This window comes from Netta rufina (assembly GCF_964035555.1).
Source record: "Netta rufina genome assembly, chromosome: 2".
Lineage (NCBI taxonomy): Eukaryota > Metazoa > Chordata > Aves > Anseriformes > Anatidae > Netta > Netta rufina.
In genome coordinates this window covers 155,422,554-155,440,486 of record NC_140124.1, presented here as the reverse complement: position 1 = coordinate 155,440,486, position 17,933 = coordinate 155,422,554, and the positions used below count along the sequence as shown (strand labels likewise).

The 17,933-nt window shown below is 54.3% G+C and overlaps 1 protein-coding gene across 2 annotated transcripts in view; it reads left to right on the top strand.

Annotated features, from left to right (window-relative positions):
* Positions 1-226: 226 nt before the first annotated feature.
* Positions 227-17,933, top strand: part of PTP4A3 (protein tyrosine phosphatase 4A3) — a 39,338-nt gene continuing 21,631 nt past the window's right edge. The window contains exon 1 of one of the 2 annotated variants that reach the window (XM_084283147.1): positions 227-415. The gene's annotated coding sequence lies outside the window, so the exon portion shown is untranslated. Of the gene's footprint in view, positions 416-2,612; positions 2,769-17,933 lie in introns of those variants that run through there. The other variant, XM_084283148.1, reaches the window with a different exon arrangement.

Genomic DNA, 17,933 nt, shown 5'->3' with positions numbered 1-17,933 from the left:
AGCCCCCCATCCCTCACCGCCTCCCTCCCTCCCTCTCCTCAGCCGGCCCCGCCCACCCATAACCCCGCCCACCCAATGACCACGCCCCCTCCCGCCTAAACCACGCCCCCTCCCTCCTCTCTCCCCCCCATCCCCGTTGGCTCCCCGCCGCCGGCGCCACGTGACGAGGGAGGGGCGTGGCCCGAGACGCGGGGCGGGGGGGCGTGGCCAAGCGGGAGGGGGCGTGGCCAAAGCGGCGGCGGCGGCGCGCGCGCGGGACGGGAGCGGAGCGGCGGCGGCGGCGGCCTCGGGACCGGCAGCGGCACCGGGAGCGGGTCCGGGACCGGCGGGGGCCGCATGTGCGGGAGGGGGGCGGCGAGGACGGCTTGGGGCCGAGCCGGGAGGAGCTGCCGGAACCGCCGGAGCCGGCGAGCAGGTCGGTAACGGGAGAACCGAGCGGCGGGGAGGGAGATTAAAGGGGTTTTGGGGGGCGAAAATGGGGTTAAAAGGGGGGAAATGGGGTTAAAAGGGGGGAAATGGGGTTAAAAAAGAGGGAAATGGGTGCGGGGGGAGACACGGGGTGGTTCCACGCGTGGGAGAGGCTGTGGGTGCGGTGAGAGCCGGGAGGGGGCGGTGGGAAGGAGGGGGGGGCACGGTGAGGGGGTCCTGGAAATTTTTGGGGGGGGCAATTAGGGCTGCAGGGTGCAATTAGGTTTGCAGGGTGCAATAAGGTTTGCACGGTGCTCAGAGCCTTGCACGGTGCTCAGAGCCTTGCACAGAAGGGCGAGCAACGTTGCACGGTGCATGTCTTGCACGCTGTGGCTATCTTTGCTATTTTTGGTCGGATTATATAGTTTTTATGGGGTCAGATCATTGATAATAGCGTGCTGTGAAATGCTGGCGGGTGTAGGTAAAGCTGGGGGCTTTGCACGCCTGCCAGCATCCAGCACGGGTACCTGGATACACCCCGGAGCTGCTTCTTGTGTTGTCAGTAGGCTTCAGAGTTAACAGCCTGGGTGCTGGCTGTGCCAGCAGCCAAATCCCTGGCCCGGGGGGACGTCAGATCCCAGCAGGGACCGTCACACGTGGCACCGGGGTCAGGTGGAGGAAACGACTTTTACCCTTTGGGGAATGCCCCGCGCTCCCCCCGGGGGAGCGATCCTCGTGCTCCCTCGCCCGAGGCCCAAAATAGCCGTGTCACCGGAGCCCCGCGAGCTTTTCGGCCCCGCTGGCAAAAGGCGAAACCTTTCGGGGAATAACACCGTGCTTAAAGGTTGGGAGGAGACCTCTGGAGGTCGGCTTCCTCCACCCTCCTTCCTTGATCACCGATTTAATTTCATTTTTTGCGTGCGCCTCGATGACTGCAAATCACCAGAAGCATCCTCTGCAAAGTGCATTTCTTTGCTTCGTGCCTGCAAAGACAGCCAAAAAAGCCGCATTTAGGCCCGTTTCCAGCTTAATCATCCCTTGCGAGGGGTGGAAATCGGTGCCTTGAAACCCAGCGGCGCTTGGTATTAAAATAGCCAGCAGTAAACATGGGCTCCTATCGATAACCTTAATGACGGGTTGGGTTTCGTCTTAAATAGATGCGCGTTGCCACGCCATAGGGAAGTGCAGGTTTAGCATCCAGACGGGGCGTAGCGTGTTGTTGTAGCGTCAGTGGGGGAAAAAAAAATATGGGGGGTTATCTCTAATGTGTTGTTGGGGAAGAAAATGGCAAATTTTGGGGTTGGGAGTATGGAACTTGTTTCTGGGCACCACGTGGGTGTTGGGTTGTCCCAGCTTTGGAGGTGCAGCATCCCCGATTGCATCTTAGAAAGGGTTGGATGGAGCTATCAAACCTTAATACTCCACAAAAACCCACTCAGATTTTTTTTTTGGGGGGTTCTTTTCCCTCTGATTTTATCCCAAAACTGATGGAGGCGAGCAGCGCCCGCCGCTCCGTTACGGGCTCGGTTTTACCCGCTTACGCCACTTGGCGAACACGAGAAGGGCCCGGATTCCTGTGGCAAGGAGCCCTTAAAATTTCAACAGCTCTACCTATAAATATAGGCAGCGTGAAAGGCAATCCGCCTTCAAAAAAAAAAAAAATTTAAAAAGAAAATAAATAAATAAAACCCTCACGCTCTTTTTTTAGTCCAACCGTATCTGCCTGACTTGAGCGCAATGCAGCGCGTCTCCGGCCGGGAGCCTCCAATGCCTCTTGCTGATTTCTGTACGAGTAAAAATGGGTGTAAAGGTGGTGTTTTAGGGTGAAACGCAGCGGGATGTGATGGCAGGAGGGTTGCAATGGGGTAGCTTTTGGGATGGTGGGGCTGCGGTGCCGTGGGGCGGCGCGCGTGGAGCCCGGAGCATCCCTTTGGGTGCGAGATGGTGCCTGGGGTGCAAATTGAAAAAAATCATAAAAAATAAAGAAGCACGGCTGGGGAAATCCCCTTCGGCGAGGCGTCCCCAGTGAGGAGCCGTGGGTCACCTTGCGGGGCCAAAGCTTGGGGTGGGGGAAACCGGGTGCTGGCGGCGCGGGGAAGCGCTGCGTGTGCACTTCGCCCCGGCGCGGAGCAGACAGGCTCCGCACGTGACCGTCTGCATTTCAGCTGATCGCTGGACCACTCTGCCAACAGGCTCTTCTCGCAGCTCGGCGGCCGTGATAGCGCTTCTTTTTTTTCTCCTTCTTCCCCTCCCCTTCCTTCTTTCTCCGTCCTCCGCCTGCTTTCCAAGCCCAAGGCTGCGACAGGGGGGGAGCCCGGCTGCAGCTGCGCGGGGTCCGCATCCAAATGGTTTCCTGGAAGGCGAGTTTTGTATATCTAAAAATGATCCTTTTCCCTTCGTCTCTGTGCTGGTTGCGTGTCGGTTTTCCTTCCTCGTGGCACGGGCGGATCAGAGGAGGGCTGTGGGGACCGGGGGTGGGGGAAGGAGGGATCGAAGGGGAGGGGGGGGTTTATGCCCTCGCGGATCTCCCCGCTGCGGTATCGCGCCCGATCGATGGCAGCTCCGTCCCCTGTCATCTCTGCGATAGTTCCTGGCGATTTCCTCTTGACGTCAGTGCAGTTAATCAGACGGGGAACGTGGGAGCTGGCAGCGCCGCTGCCTCTGAGTGCCTCGCAAAGCCTTTGGGGGGGGGACACCGGGCGCCCACACGGGATTGTGCTGGGGGAAATGGCATCGAGGCAGCCTTTCAAGCCGGGGAGAGCTGGCTGCGGAGCCAAACCAGTGTTCTTCACCCTTAACAATCCTCCTTGCATCTGTTATTTTTTCTCCTTTAAAAAATATTATTATTATTTTTCCTGCTAATAATAAAGGAAGCAGCGCAATCCCCTACACCTGCTGCATTGCCGGAGGCAAGGACCCGAGAGTCCTCCTTGATTTTTAAGCAGCCTCCATCTCCCTACCCGGACCTTTTTCTCTGTATTTTTATTTATTTTTTAACCCCAAAGCATTACGTGAAGACACCCAATGGCTTTTTTTTTTTTTTATGGCCAGGCTCCCCACGCGGGTGGCGGTACCCGCGGAGCCAGCGCCACCCCCAGCACCCCGCGGGAGCCCCTCGCGTGGCGCTGCTTAATTACAGACTTAACGAAGCATCTCCCTATTTCCACCGAGACGCAAAAACGTTCCCTCCTGGCCAAGGGTTTTACAGGGGAGGCCGAGCTGGGCAAGAAAACGCTTCCCGGCGGCACCCTGGGGAGCCGCGCACCGAAATGGGAACGCCCGCGTCCCTCCAGCCTGGCCCTCCCTGCCGAGCCCTTTCCTTCCCTATCCGACCTGCCACTCAAAGCCTCTCCTCGCCGCTGTGTTTTTCCACAGCCGGCTGCCCGAGCGTGACAGGGGCGAGAAGAAAAGCAGCACGGGGCCACGGGGGCTGATACTATCAGCTGGGGATGCAGCCGTGCAGGTGGGCTGCGGTTGGGTCCCCCCCTTCCTACACCCTCGAGGGTGTTTGGCGACCCATCCCACCTGCCTGCGCCTCTCCCATAGGGCTCCTTCTCCTCCAGGTAGCCCAAGCAGATCAGCTGAGATGCCCCGAGATAGGTGAGGAGAGGAGAACATCCCCATAACCCTACTGGGGCAATGGGGAGAGTGATGGGGCTACGGGGTTTTGCTTTAGGAACGGCCCCAACCCCTTGGTGGCATCTCCCAGGGCTTCCAGGCTTCAGGCAGGACCTGTCACCAGCTCAGGCTCCCCACCACCAATTTTGCTCAGGACCCCCCCTCAGGGCCTCTTTATTTTATTTTATTTTATTTTATTTTATTTTATTTTATTTTATTTTATTTTATTTTATTTTATTTTATTTTATTTTATTTTATTTTATTTTATTTTATTTTATTTTATTTTATTTTATTTTCATTCAGGATGTTTTCTAGCAAATCGCTGGAGAAGCACTCGGGAACTTTTGGGGTTCACAGCGGATGCGGAGCAGACCTGGCCCCAGCCTCTTGGCTTTGGGTTTTTGGGGTCACAGCCCCCAAGCCCCACTCGTGCTCCAGGCAAGCAACGTGGCTGGGTACATTTTTCATCGCTCATTGGCACAGGGGCTTAAAAAACCCCATTGTGTCCAAGCTAAGCAGGGTAACACTTCAAAGCTGGGCGCAGGAGTTAATTTTCCTTGCCTCTGCCGTGCCCTACAGCTTTTTTTTTCCCATGCAGCAGGACCGGGGGGGAAATGGGGGTGCGAGTCCAGGCAATCCCAATGTCCACCCAGGGGCCCCCTCCGTGTGAACGGGGTCAGCAGCTGGGAAATGGCAGAGCGGAGTGGTAATTCCCAGCTGCCACGAAAGCGGCTCTCAAATCAAATTCCCTCCGAGGAGCAATTCCAAGTATTTGAGGGTTTGAACTTTTCCGGGGAGGACTTTGGGAGCTGCCGGCTGCCGCGCTGCACCCTTGGCACCGCAGAGAAGAGACCCGGGGGAATGGGTTTCATTATCCCAGCCTCTAAAAGATTTTTTTTTTTTTTAATGTATAAATCATTATTTTTATTCGTTAGCTGCGTGCCCTCCGCGACGACCCGAGAACGGAGCCCTGCTGGAAGCAAAGCTTGCCCTAAACCCCAGAAGTGTTGCAGGAGATGCCCGTGGGGCTCGGTGGCCCTCGTGGTGCCACCCTACCTGTCCCCACACGTCCCCAAGGGCTGGGTGCCCCTTGCCATGCATTCCTCGGCCGGCACTGCTTGGTAACTGTGGGCACAACAGAAAAACAAACCTCGCAGCGAGCTTCGCTCTCCCAGAGCCCCTGAAGCTCGCTTAAAAAAAAAAAAAAAAGACTTTGGAGCGATGTGGTCTTTTTTTTTTTTTTTTTCTCATGCTCATGAAAATTCTCATACCAAAGCTGTAACCTCCGCTGCCCCCACTATCGTTGGGTTTTTAAGGTGGCTTTTTGGGGGCGTCGGAGGGGAGGTTTATCCAGCCCCGCTCCCCAGGCTCTGTGGGTGCCAGATTGCAGCTCGCGCAGAAGGCAAAAAAAGAGGGGTTTTGGTCAAAAAATGAGCAAAAAAGTGCAGCTGGGGACGGGCTGGGTACCCCAAAACAGGGATAATGTGCAAATGCAGCTGGGTTGGAAGTAGCCCCCATAGTATAGGGATCCCCAAAGGGATGCTGGTAGTGGGGCCGTATCCAGACTCACACCTCTGCTTCCCCACCACCCCTCCTTGAGCTGGGGACGAACCAAGCCAATCTGGGGCAAAACCCCTGCTAAAAAACCCATTTGCAGCAGGGTTTTCCTCCCCATACCCCCTTCATCTCAAGATTTTCTCGGCTCCTTGTAGGTTCCTTTCCCATCCTTCCGCCAAGCCGTCTGTCGGCCTGGCCCTGCTGGACTAATCCTCAACTCCTCTTTTTCATTTCTTATTCTTAGTTGTCTGCGGGGAGGTGGGAGAAACTCATCTCCTAAGGCAGGGAAGTGGCAGAGACCTGTGAGTCCCAGGGGGAGCTTTGGCACGGATGGGAGCAACCCCTGTGCTCTCGGCTGGCTCCGGACTCCCAGCCCCAAGTGGCATCCCTCAGACCACACACTTTGCTCTCTTTTTTTTTTTTTTTTTTTTCTCCCTCCCGACCTAATCCCTCCAACCCCTTAGGCTTTTTTTTTCTGTTGTTGTTGTTGCTGCTGCTGCTGCTCCTCTCCGAATTCCTTCTCATTCGCAGGCTCGCTGCCAGCCTACCACACGCTATAAAAAGGGGACTTGTTCTCCAGGCTCCCCTCCGCTACAGAACATTTACACAAATAGCCCCGCGACGCGGTCCCGTTCCCCCTGCTAGCGCTGGGAGGGTGCCTGGGGAGCGGGGCTGCCCTCTTAAGAGAAGCCAAGAAGTCGAATTTCCCGGAGCCTGAAGCCCAGGCAGCGTTTAAGCTCCCCTCCTCCTCCCGTCAGCTGGAAAAACAGAGCCGTGCCTTTATTTTATTTCATTTGATTTTGTCCCTCTCGATCCCGGTGGAGGTGCGCTTTGCATCCCCTCGGGCAGGTGAGGCCACGGGGCAGGATTTGGGCACGACCACAACGTTTTGGGCCCCGGCAAATCCTCCGGGAAAGGAGCTGCAGAGCCCTAGGTCTAAAAAAAAAAAAAAACAATGCTTGTGGTTCCAATATGGTTGGGACGGGCTGGAGGGTTCATCCCTGCAGTGGGGATGGACTGGGTGACTTGTGTTTGCTCCCCCAGCTTCATCCCACTTTTTTTTCCACCCCACTTTGCCACCCATTTTCTGTTTTCTGGATGCTCTGTGTTCATCTGTAGGGACGCTGAGACGCTTGCCATGCTTTGGACCACGCAGAGCTCTCACCGAGCTTCTCCTTCCTCCAAATTTCCCCATTACACCACCTAGACCCGCAGGAGGATGCCCCACGCCAGCTGCCAGCTCCCAATCGAAGCCTTCAGCTGCTTTCCTCAGCACTCTCCTCTTTTGCAATGCAAAATCCCTTTTTGGCAAAGAATAGTTTTTTTTTTTTTTCCTAAAGCAGCCTTTGGTAACGTCCTTCCTTCTCCCTGCAGCTTGCAGACATGGGTAGCGACGTGACGGCTCGCTCCCGGCCGTGCTAATCTCGTGCTGATCTCTCCCCTGCTCGTGCGGGGCTGAGCCAGGTGCTTTCCTCCAACCCGAATTGATTTATGGCATTTAACTTCAACAGAGCAAAACGCACGCAGCTCCCTAGCACGGGTCCCCTCTGGGTGCTTAGGGCCATCCACGACTCGTTAGGGTGTGATTAAAACCTTACCAAGCAGGCTCGAGGCTCCGTGCACGAGACCCTACAAAACTCAGCACGATTTGAGCCTGCTCCAATGTAGGATTTGCCATCAGGGCTCTGCTTTCCTCCTGGGGGTGGTAAATCCCCCCATGGGGATGTTAAAACCCGCTTTGTCATCTTATTTCCCCTGCTTTTTCTTTTTGCTGCCACGTTCACCAGCTCTGCTGTGGGTTTTCTTGGCCGGTGAGTGCGTTTTTGCACTTTTTTTTGGAGGCCCTGTGCTCATTCCTGGGGACGCTGAACTTCTCCTTCTGGTTTGGACCCTCTCCTTGCCAGGTGGGGCTCGGTTCCTCCCCTCCCTGCCTGGAAATCTTCTCCAGGTGCCCAACCTCTCCATCCTCCTGACCACCAGCCAGCTCCCTTATTTTCCCCAAGCTTTCCTTTACTTAAAAGTTGATTTCTACGTGTGTTGTTTCTTTGTGTGGTTTTTTTTTTTTTTTTTTTCATCCTGCTTAACCTAAACTGCATCAGCCTTTGTCCATTTGAGGCAGGGTTTTATGGTCATTGCAGCATCCGTCTGTAGGGCCGTGCCCTCGTTAAACCGCGCATAAATTGGCATCGCCGCGGAGGAGCTGGGCTCTGCGGTTCTTAGCAGGATTATTCTTGGCTCTCCATTTCACCAGCGAAGCTGCTCTGCTGGTGTAACAGTTCCCAGCCTCGCTCCTCTCTGATTTTAGGTGCCAACCCAGCACTGAGCAAATTCCTGGGAGCAAACCAGAACCCCATAGCAAGTAGGTTTCCACCCGGAGCACCTCTTCTCTATTCCGCGGTGGTTTTAGCGCATCGCATCGGGCATTAAACTCTCCAAATCCTCCCCGAGCAGCCCGCAGGCTCCTTTACAGCCACAACTCCAGCCCAGATCTCCCGTTGTGCATCGCCTCCTGCGCTTTTTGCCATCGCTGGTCTTGGTGGTACTGGTGGCGTCGTGTTTTCTCACTGCCTCCCTCGCCATCCAGCACTTCTTTTAGGTGCAGCTGGCCATTTGCTCCCTGCGGTTGCTCTTCCTCTTTCCTCTCTCCCCGTTTCCTTGATTTCTCGCTGTGTTTGAAGCCAGGGGTGGTCGGGGTGTGTTTTGCAACCCTTCCGCTCCCGTTATTCGTTTCTGAGAAGCCAAGGGGAAGGAACTGCAAGCAACAAAGAGCCCGAGCTTGGAAGGCCGGCTGTTTATTTGTCAAAGCGAGAAAAGCCGAAGAAGACGAGAGGAAATCCTCAGCAAAAACGTACCTCAATGAACTTCAGGCTTGGGCGCATCAAACCTCAGAGGAGCAGAGCAGGAGCAGCAGGAATGGGAGGATGTGACTCCTGATGTGACTTCAGGCAGAGGTGTTCCCACTGCAATTACTGCAAATAACACCTTGGGTTTGTATTTTGCACCCCTGTCTGGCTCTTTTTGCATCGTGCATCCCATTTCGGTGGCACCTCCTGCAGTGGGTTTGCCATAAGCCAGCCCCCAGGGGTGCAAATGGGGTTGAGGAGACTCGAGCCAGCCTTTAGATGCTCCAAAGAGGAGATAGGGACTGCAGGATGGCTCAGATACCAAGGCAGAAGATGCTCCGAGGTCCAAAAAGGACAAAAATAAGATCCTTCAAGAGCCTTGAGGACCGCTTAAGATCTTCTCCCTTGGAAGCAGCGATTACCAGATGAAAGAAAATGTCTTCAAGCCGGCGACCAGACGTTTGGGAGCATCTGGTTTGCGTTTTGCCCGTGCGCTCGGGGCGGCGGGGAAGGCTGCTGGCTGTGTTTATAGCCGGGCAAGGCAGAGCGGCGTCCTTCGGGGAATACGGCCGGCGCTTATGAAACGCCCCAGACAGGAGCGATTTCCACATCCCATCCCAGAACCGTTTAGGTTTTCTCTTGCCTTTTCGTCTCTCCTCGCTCCCGAGGAGGCATCGGCGGCGTGTAATTGCCGCCGGCTGTAATGCAGCCAGACCGACCTCTTCCTGGCAGAGGCGAGCGCAACAGGAGCCAAGGGCTATTGCGTGCCCCGAATAAAACGATTCCAGCCCCAGGGCCTCACCCAAACGCGAGGCATCCAGGACCAGCTCGGTGCAGTTTGCTCGAACCCACAAGAGTCGCTTTGCTGGCAGCTGCCCCTAAATTCGTTTTTTTTTTTTTTTTTTCTTGGTTTTCCCCGCAAAGCCACCTGCCCGCTGGCCTCATCTTGAGGTGCACCTGCGGCTGCCAGGAGCAGCACATCTGGCTGCCGTTAGCGGGCTCCGTTTAGGGTTTTTTTTGCTAAAAAAAAAAAAATATTCATGGCTTTAATTGAAAGCAGAGGCACGCGGCTGCGCCCCGCCGGCCGGCGCGTGGCTTTGCTGGGCTTTGATGGAAGGATGGAGACTCCAGGTCCCCCAAGGAGCCGTCGTGGTGCATCCCACCGTGCTTCTCTTCCTGCTCCCAGCTGGGATTTGCACCGAAACCCGAAGGATTTAACTTCCTAGCCCTGAGCAAAGACAGCCCGAGGTGATGCAAATGCATGACCTGGCCCAAATCTCAGGAGGAGGTAAATATTGCACCACGCGGAGCGGGCCGTATCCTTTGCCCCAGCTTGAGGGGCTTTGCTTTCTCCTCATCCTCCCAAGTGGCTTTGACGGGGAAAAATGCACCAGCAGCTGGGCTCAGCTCCGTGGACCATCCATCTGAAATTTTGGTGGTTCTCACCCAGCTGGGGAGCCTCTGCTGCTCTTATTCTGGTTCAAATCACCTCCGCTTTGTGCAGATCTCAAACCTGGGGACTCAAACTCAGCCCCCTTCCAAGCAGGTTTGGGGAGGAGATGCACAATGGGAAAAGCTTTCTCCTTGCCACCCAGTTTAATTACAAGTGTTGTGCTGTGGATCCCCATCCCGTCCTCGTGTGAGGCTGCCGGCGGGGAGGAATTGGGTTTCACAACCCATCTTTCCAGGCTGCCACGAGATTACTGGAAGGAGAGGAATGTGCTGGAGAAAACGTCCCAGTTGCTGTTAAAAGGCACAGCTTTCTCTCCTCCTTTCCTCCCCGCGTCACCCTGGGGTGCCTTTGCCCTCCTGGCCTCCCCTTCCTGTGCAAATAATTGCAGGCGCGATAAGCGGGAGCCGTTTGGCTCTTGTGTCAAGGAGCTCATTGCTTTTGCTCGCGGTGCTCCCGGGACGGAGCTCAGCCCCTTTATATCTGAACAATAAATCTCGGGGCTCTCCAGGACACACCCTTTGCGCGAGGCACTACTGCCTCTTAAATAATGGGCCTGCCAGATGCTTGCTCCGTCTGGGTGAAGAGCACGCCAGCCAGTTGGAGCATCTGCAAATCATTTTCCAGGAGAGCCCAGACAGCACGGGAGGCTCGCCCGAGTCCCTTTCATCCAGCCCTTTTGGATCCCCGCAAACATTTCTGGGCTGCTTGGAGCAGAAGCGTCTGCGCCAAGAGGAGCTGCTGGAGCCTTCTCCCCCGTGGGCTCGAGGTGAGGGACGTATCCTGCACATCCTGGGTGCTGGCTTGAGAAATGCTTCGGAAAGTCTGAAATCCGTGCCAGGCAGAGGTTAATTCAGGCTGTTTTCTCGGATCCCTTCCTTACGTCCACCGATGCTTGGAAATACCGGGAGCATCAGATGCAGAGCTGAGGTCCTGCGTGTTGGTTGGGCTGGTCTGGCACCGGATCTGCTCCTTCTGGATGATGTGACGCTGAAAGGGCTGAAGGTGGGGACAGCTTTCTCTGTTGTGCCCTATCGCTCTCATTTTGGGGCTCAGGGACTCCAATAACATTTTTACCTCCAGCAAGAAGAAATCCTGCGAGTTCTCTGCAGGTCTCATTGCATCTGACACGACGGGGGTGAGAGCTCTGTGGTGCACTTGCCCTGGTTTCTCTCCCAGGCTAATTACAAGCCTCTTGGACTCTCTCAGGCAGCTTTGGCAGGTGCTCTGCTTTTCTAGCTCCAGCGCCGGGGAGCCCCGGCCACAGCCGTAAAGTCTTTCCCCGGCTATTAGAAAGCGCCTTCCGCTGCTGGAAGCTGTGAAGTGAAAAGGACCTACACAAATAAACTTCCCGAGGGCAGGGAGTCAAAATATCCCTGGGCATGTTTGGTGGAAAAAAGGTTAGCCAGCCCCAAGCCTTGGACTCGCTGCTGGCCTGACCTTGTTGACAAAACACGGGGTTATTAATTGGGGTTTTAGGCAAACGGCCCGAGGATATTCAGCAGGAGCCTGTCCATCACGGCGGCTGAGATCTCCCAGGGCAGCGCCGTGAGAGCAAATCTGGCCGTGCTCTTCGCAGACCTCCGCGGAGAGCTGAATGAAATCCCTCCAGGATGCCTTGGCTCGCCAAGCTCCCCCGAAAGCCAGGCGGCTGGTGCGTAATGTGCTCTGGACCTCGGGTGGAGGGGATGCTGCAGCACACCGTGCTGTCTCCTGCTCCCTCGCTGGTCCTGTACCAGCCTCAGCTTTTGTCTCTGAAGGACATAATGTGTTTGGAGACACGCTTAGGGTCTGGCCCCGGCTCTGGGTTGGGGTTTTATTGCTGAGGATAAGGTGTGCAGGGGTTTCAGATTCCCGCAGTGGCCACGAGAGCATGGGGGTTCCCCAGTAGTGGAGCTGGGGCAGAAGCGCAGGAGGAGCCAGCCAAGAAACCAGGCAGTTTAGGGTTTCCTAAAAGGACTCTGTAGACCATAATCAAGCTCTTGGCTCCCTAAATTCAGATTTCTTCTCTCAAGCTGAATCTTAGTCGTAGCATCGTAACCCTGAGCAGGAGTGTGACCTTTGCTGCCCCAGCGTGGTCCTAAACTTCTGCAGCCACTCACTGCCACTCACTCAAGCCACTGTTGCTCTGGCCTTTGAGATGCTCACCATCCCGTGCCAATCCCCAAGCTTGGTGTTTTTTTTGGGGCTACGACAGGGTGTTTGTGGCTACTTTGGGTGCACCCGCAGCATTTCAGCCGGAGAAGAGTCGCCAGAGCGGCTCAGCCGAGCGAGAGCAGGAGCCGGCTGTTCCTATCGCGGCTGGCGGGTTCATTCACAGGATCTCACGGCAGCGAACAGCCCATCTGCTCGCTTCCCTCGGCTCAGAAAGCAAGCAGAAACCAGCGCTGGCGCCGGCCCAGAACAGAAGCTATGGGATTCCTCCTCGACAGCGTGACAGCAAACGCTCGTCTCGCACGGGGCCAGTGCTGGGCGGCTCTCGCCCGCCGAGCCCGCGGCGAAGCCCGTCCCGTTTCAGGAAGGGCTTGCCTTTGGGCTGCCAGCTTTCCTGCACCTGAGTGACTAAGCGAGCTGGAAAGCACCTTTGGTGCGCGCCAGGGTGGTGAAAATTGGGCTGCCAGCAAGGAAACATGCCAGCGCACATCCCACCGTGCTGCAAGGAGGTGGGCAGCACCTGGCAAAGGGGCTGCGCCCTCTCCACAGCTCCCTTGAGAGGCTGACAAATGTCTCTAACATTAGAGACCACCTCATTCAGGATGTGGTGTGGGTGAAATGTGCTCCTCAGGGTTTTGCCAGGTCCCTGAAGCCCCACAGCTGAAGCCCCCTTGCCTGGGATGCTCGGCTTTTCTTGGCTTCCTTACTTCAAGTTGCTCTTTGCAACCAAACGAGAGGGATCAAGGTGCCCCTGTTGGTCTTGCACAGCCTCCTGACGTGGTCTTGCCCACGGTGAAACCAGTGCAGGGGTGGAGCAGTCCTTCGGGCAGGAATTCAGAGCAGCCCGGCAGCTCTCCACAGAGCTGCGATGGCAGGCGGCCCGCATTTCACAAGTGGGGTTTTCCCATCAGACTCTCCTGCTGCTATAAATAACAGGAAACGTTCTGCCGGCTCTGCTCTGGAGAAGGTCAGGAGCTGGATTCTGTGGTCCCCGGAGTTTTAACGAGATTGGAGGTTCATGCAGCATACCCAGAAGTCCTCTGGGACGGCCTGCCTGAGGCCCTTTGGTTCCTTGGATGGCGAAGTCTCGAGCACCGGCCTTTGGCAGAGTCACCTTAGCCACCCTTCTGAGATGTCAGGTCCTGCTAAACCCTCCACGTGCTGTTCCATCTCCAAGACCAGATATTAACTCTTGGATCGCTGCCGAACCTGCTCATGAGTGGTTTAAACCATCCCCTGCTGGGAGCTCATCTTGCGATCTCCCTCATCAGCATTTGCTATTCTCCTTGTGGTGGGCAAATGCCTAAAATTTACCCTTTGCCTTCTCCATCGAGGAGGCTGATCCTTCCTGAATCTGCACTGGGGCTGAGGGACCAGCCCTTTGACTCCTGGATTGTTGGTCCCACCACAGAGATGGGAAGGTGGGGTGGGAAACCTGTGTCCTCTGATGGCCAACCATTGTGGTTGTCAGTGCAACCGGGAAAAGGAGCCCCTAGTGAATGAAAGAAAACTTCAAGTAGCACTCAGTGAGCCAAAATTTCTAGCTTTTATTCAAATCATAGTATTTGTCTTGCAGTATTCCCCCAAACCAATACTTGGTCAAGAGTGAGGTGAAACTAGCCATGCAGTGCTCTCCTATCTCTGTTATTCGGGTCTGCTCCTAACACCTGACTCCCTTCAACTACATTTTGTCTTGGCAACATCTCTCTGTCTCTAAATACACGCATACCACAGCAAGGTTCCTACCAAAACGCTGGTTCCTCAAGGAACCAGAGGAACTCCATCCTCGTGGATAGGACTTGGGTTAACATCTGGTGCCAAGTGGTGGCTGGTGAGGTGGAAAGGTGGTCTGAACAGGCATAGACCAAAATAACTCACATCTCGTGCAATCGATGTGTGCAAATAAATCTCTTAAAATAGGGATGCGGGTGTCCCATGCTGTTGCTGTAGTTAGTATGAGGGATGGGGAGATACCTCCAGAAGTTGGCTTGCTCCACAGCCCTCTGTATTAATTAGAGAAGTGAATGCAAAGGGTAAATGGTGTTTGTCCAAGTCTAGCTGGCATGGAAAAAACTCAACACACGTCTTCTCTGGTTGTTGGCAGTGGTGGGTCTCCATTGGGCTCCCGTTGGGCATCCCCAGCTTCTCTCCTCCTGGTTCTCCCCTTGGGCTTGCAGCAGGATGGAAATGTGACAAATCCACCGGGAAGATCTGGCTCCGGGAGTTTGCTCAGACATCTCAGCAGCTTTCCCTGGTCATGGAGGGCCATGTTGCCCCAGCAGCCACGTGGGGAGGAGGCAGAGCCGCCGGCTGCTGCCTCTCCCTTTTCCCCAGCAGCTGCAGGAATGCTTTGATGTCTGCTCCTCCGGCCCCGAGCACCCAGCACCAAGATTAACCACCCGTCAGACCCCTTCTCTGCCTCCAAATTAATCTCCTAAACCCGGGCAAGCCCCGCTCAGAGGGCTCCTGGCATTCCCTCCTTGCAAAAAAGAAGGGTTAAAAATAGTTTCTCCCCTTGCACCTGCTCCTCCAAAGCCAAAAGTGAGTTTTATTTTTACAGCCCAGATTTCTTCCTGGTGGCTGTCTCCTCTGGTGGGGTGTAGGGGAACGGGGCAAATAAAAAAATCATCAATCTTAATAGTGCAAAGAAAATAGGCAGCGTGGGAAGTGCTTATGCTACACATGGGTTGGAGGGAGCCCTTTCCCTTCTCATCATAACCATGTGCTTCGAAACTCAGGCAGAAATGCAGCTCCAGTGTTGGTCCTCAAGAAAAAACACCTGATTTTGCTCTTCTTTTGTGTTTTTCCAGGCCAACCCTTCAAGGGACGGGAGGGCTGAACAATTGCAAATGGAGCTGTGTGTTTGTGGGCGAGTTATTTGTGGGGTTTCCTGGGTCTAAGTTAGCATCCCCTCTGCAGAGCTCTGAAGCGGAGAAGGAAGCCTGGCTCGGCCCCGATTAAATGGTTTCAATGAGGGTGAATTATTAATTTTTTTTAAGGCCTGCATGTTTACATTTCATAAGCTTATTTTAAAACACGTGTACACAAGAGCGGGCTTATTTATAAGGCAGAATAGCCCACTGTGTCCTTACCTGACTTGAGTGTCAAGGAAGCAGCTTTTTTTTAAAAAAAAAAAACTTTTTACAAGCGTGGTTTAAAATAAAATCCTGGTTTGTTGCACCCCAGTGAATCTGCCCGGGAGGAGGTCAGTGCAAGGTCTTGTTTTCCGACTGTAAAAAACTCTTGTGCTTATTTACAGAGCTTCTTCTTGCCAGCTGTCATTTTAGGATAATCTGTTAATGACAGCTATAGGTAAAAAACTCATTTCCATCCCCCAGAGTCCTGGCAAGGCTGCGCTGCCAAAATCCCAAACTAGCCCAGCTTCCCAGCGAAAAGCCTTTGGGAACTTTCCATCTGTAGAGCAGGATCTGCTGGGTGACCCATTCAGTCAAGGTCTTGGCAAGGTTTCTGGCTCCAAATCCCCAAGGTAAATACATAAGAAAGCCTTTTAGGGGCGATGGGCGTTCTCTGCCTCTTAGTCCCGCTGGCAAAAACCGCGGGAGAGGCCCCGCTGGCTGCCCCCGAGGAGTTTCTCCAAGGAGGATGGGGTGATCCTGAGTGAGGAGGAGGTGGAGGAATGAGGGGGTGCCAGCAGCCAGGGGAGGATTTTATTTTTCATTCTCTGTTTTAACTATATGAACTGGTGAGGAGCACCTTGTGGTGGTGCAGAAGAGCTTTGGGGGAATGTTAAGTGTGGTGAGATGTTAAGCATGGGCCTTAATGGCAGACCCAAGGAGTGAAGTCTCACAAAAAAGAAGCGAAGCAAGTAAAATTTATCTGGCACAAGGGAGGAAAGATGATTTTATGCCTATGTTGAGAGAGATTTTTCTGCTTGTAGCAAACTTTCATGAAGCCCGTGGTCCTGGTGGGTATGCTGAAGGCCTAGGAGGCCGGGAGGTGAGCAGCTACCTTGTGTACCCAAGGAAATAGCTGAAGCAGACGTAGGGCAAGGGCCGGGTTTCCATCCAGCAGAGCTGTAAAACCAAAGCCCTGACCACTGGTGGTTATTTAAAGACTTCCTGCGATGGGAAGGTGCTTGGCCAACGTTCAGGCTGGGCGCCTGCTCTCTGCAAAGCCAAATAAACAGAATCCACTTGAACTTTCCACCTTGCGGGCTCGGCCAGATGCCTCATCCCTCGCTACGAGCGCGCCTCGGATGGGCTCTGCCTCCAAGCCTCCATGGAGGATTTGGGGTGACCACCACGCTGTGGGGTGCTTTTCCCTTCACTCAAAGGAGGAGTTGGGTGCTGTTGTCCCACTGCTTGGAGCTGGAAGGCAGCAGCTGGGCGGGAAGGCCTGTGTCTCCAGGATGGGCTGGGATGTCCTACGTGTGGTCTGTGTCCTCAGATGACCGTGGGCAGGGCAAAGAAAGAGGAAATTATATCCTTTAACTCTAGATGTGTAGTTTCAATGCTAATTTCCCAAGAGGAGGACAGCTGAGATATTTCCGTGTAGCCTGGTGCAGGAATTTTGTCCATCCATCACGGACCTCCTGGACGGAGTCCAACAACGGGACACAACGATGGTGGGACAGGAGCAGCTCTCCTGTGAGGCTGAGAGCTGGGACTGCTCAGCCTGGAGAGGAGGAGGCTCAGGGGGGATCTCATCAATTTGTACAAACACCTGAAGGGAGGCTGCAGAGGGGACAGAGCCAGGTTCTTGTCACTGGTGCCCAGTGCCAGGACAAGAGGCAGTGAGCACAAAATGGAGCAAAGGAGGCTCCCTCTGAACATCAGGCAGCACTTCTGTGCTGTGTGGGTGGCTGAGCACTGGCACAGGTTGTCCAGAGAGGTTGTGGGGTCTCCTCCTTGGAGATCTTCAAAAGGCACCAAGATAAGATTTGATAAGATTTATTTAACATGGTGCACGTCTATCCTTGCTTCTGCCCCTTCCCTGGTGACCCAGGACATTTTGGCAACCCAGCGAACTCTGCAGTGGATGCACCTCCACGGATGGCTCCCTACTGCCAGCAGCAGCCCCATGGCCTGGGAACTTTTGCAAGACTTGGCAGTGGGGCCACTGCAGGCGTATTTCACACAGGACCCAAAAATATTGCTGTCAGTGCAGCGTTGGTCGGTTTGAACGCAGGGTCAGGTCCCTAAGAAATCAAGCCTGTTGATGGACAAACCTAAGCAGATTCGAATGTTTCGTCTGATTTTCTTGGATTGCAAAGTTTCCACGGGAGCCAAAAAGCTCGCGTCTCTTCTTGTTTACTTTGCAGACCAGAAATACAGCTGGGTTCAGTGAAATTAGGAAGCTTAAGTTCTTGTAGCGATGTAGTAGAGGGGGCAACTGGAAAAGCTCAAATCTCTCCGTCAGAGCCCATAAAATAAGTCCAAGATGTTCTTCCCCAGCTCTGCTGCCCTGTTTCTGCTCTCTTTGGCATTGATAATGATGATTCAGGCACAGGGCAGCCCCGATATCAAAACCCTGGCTTGAAATTCCTCTGAATTTGTAGTAAGGCAGCAAATCTTGGGGCTTTTCTCTCGATAAAGGTCAATGAGTTGGGACCATGCAGATGTTTCGAAACATATGAGTGCCAGTGCTGAGTCTGGATGATAGCACGGGAGACGGCGGGTGCAACCAGAGCATCGTTTTAAACTGCAAATGAACCCTGAAATGACAGCAAACTTGAGGCAAGCCCACATTTCGGGCCAGGCTGGCCGTGAATCAGCTTTGGAAAATGAAAGATGAAACTTTCTGACTTCAGCTCAAGTTATGAACTTCTAAACTCCCAATTATCTGATTTGCTGGAGGCAAGCCAGAGACAAACATTTTTCGAGGCGAGCACATGGGATGGCTTCCTGAAAGTGAACTCATTCAAAAAGGCGTGATTTGGAAGC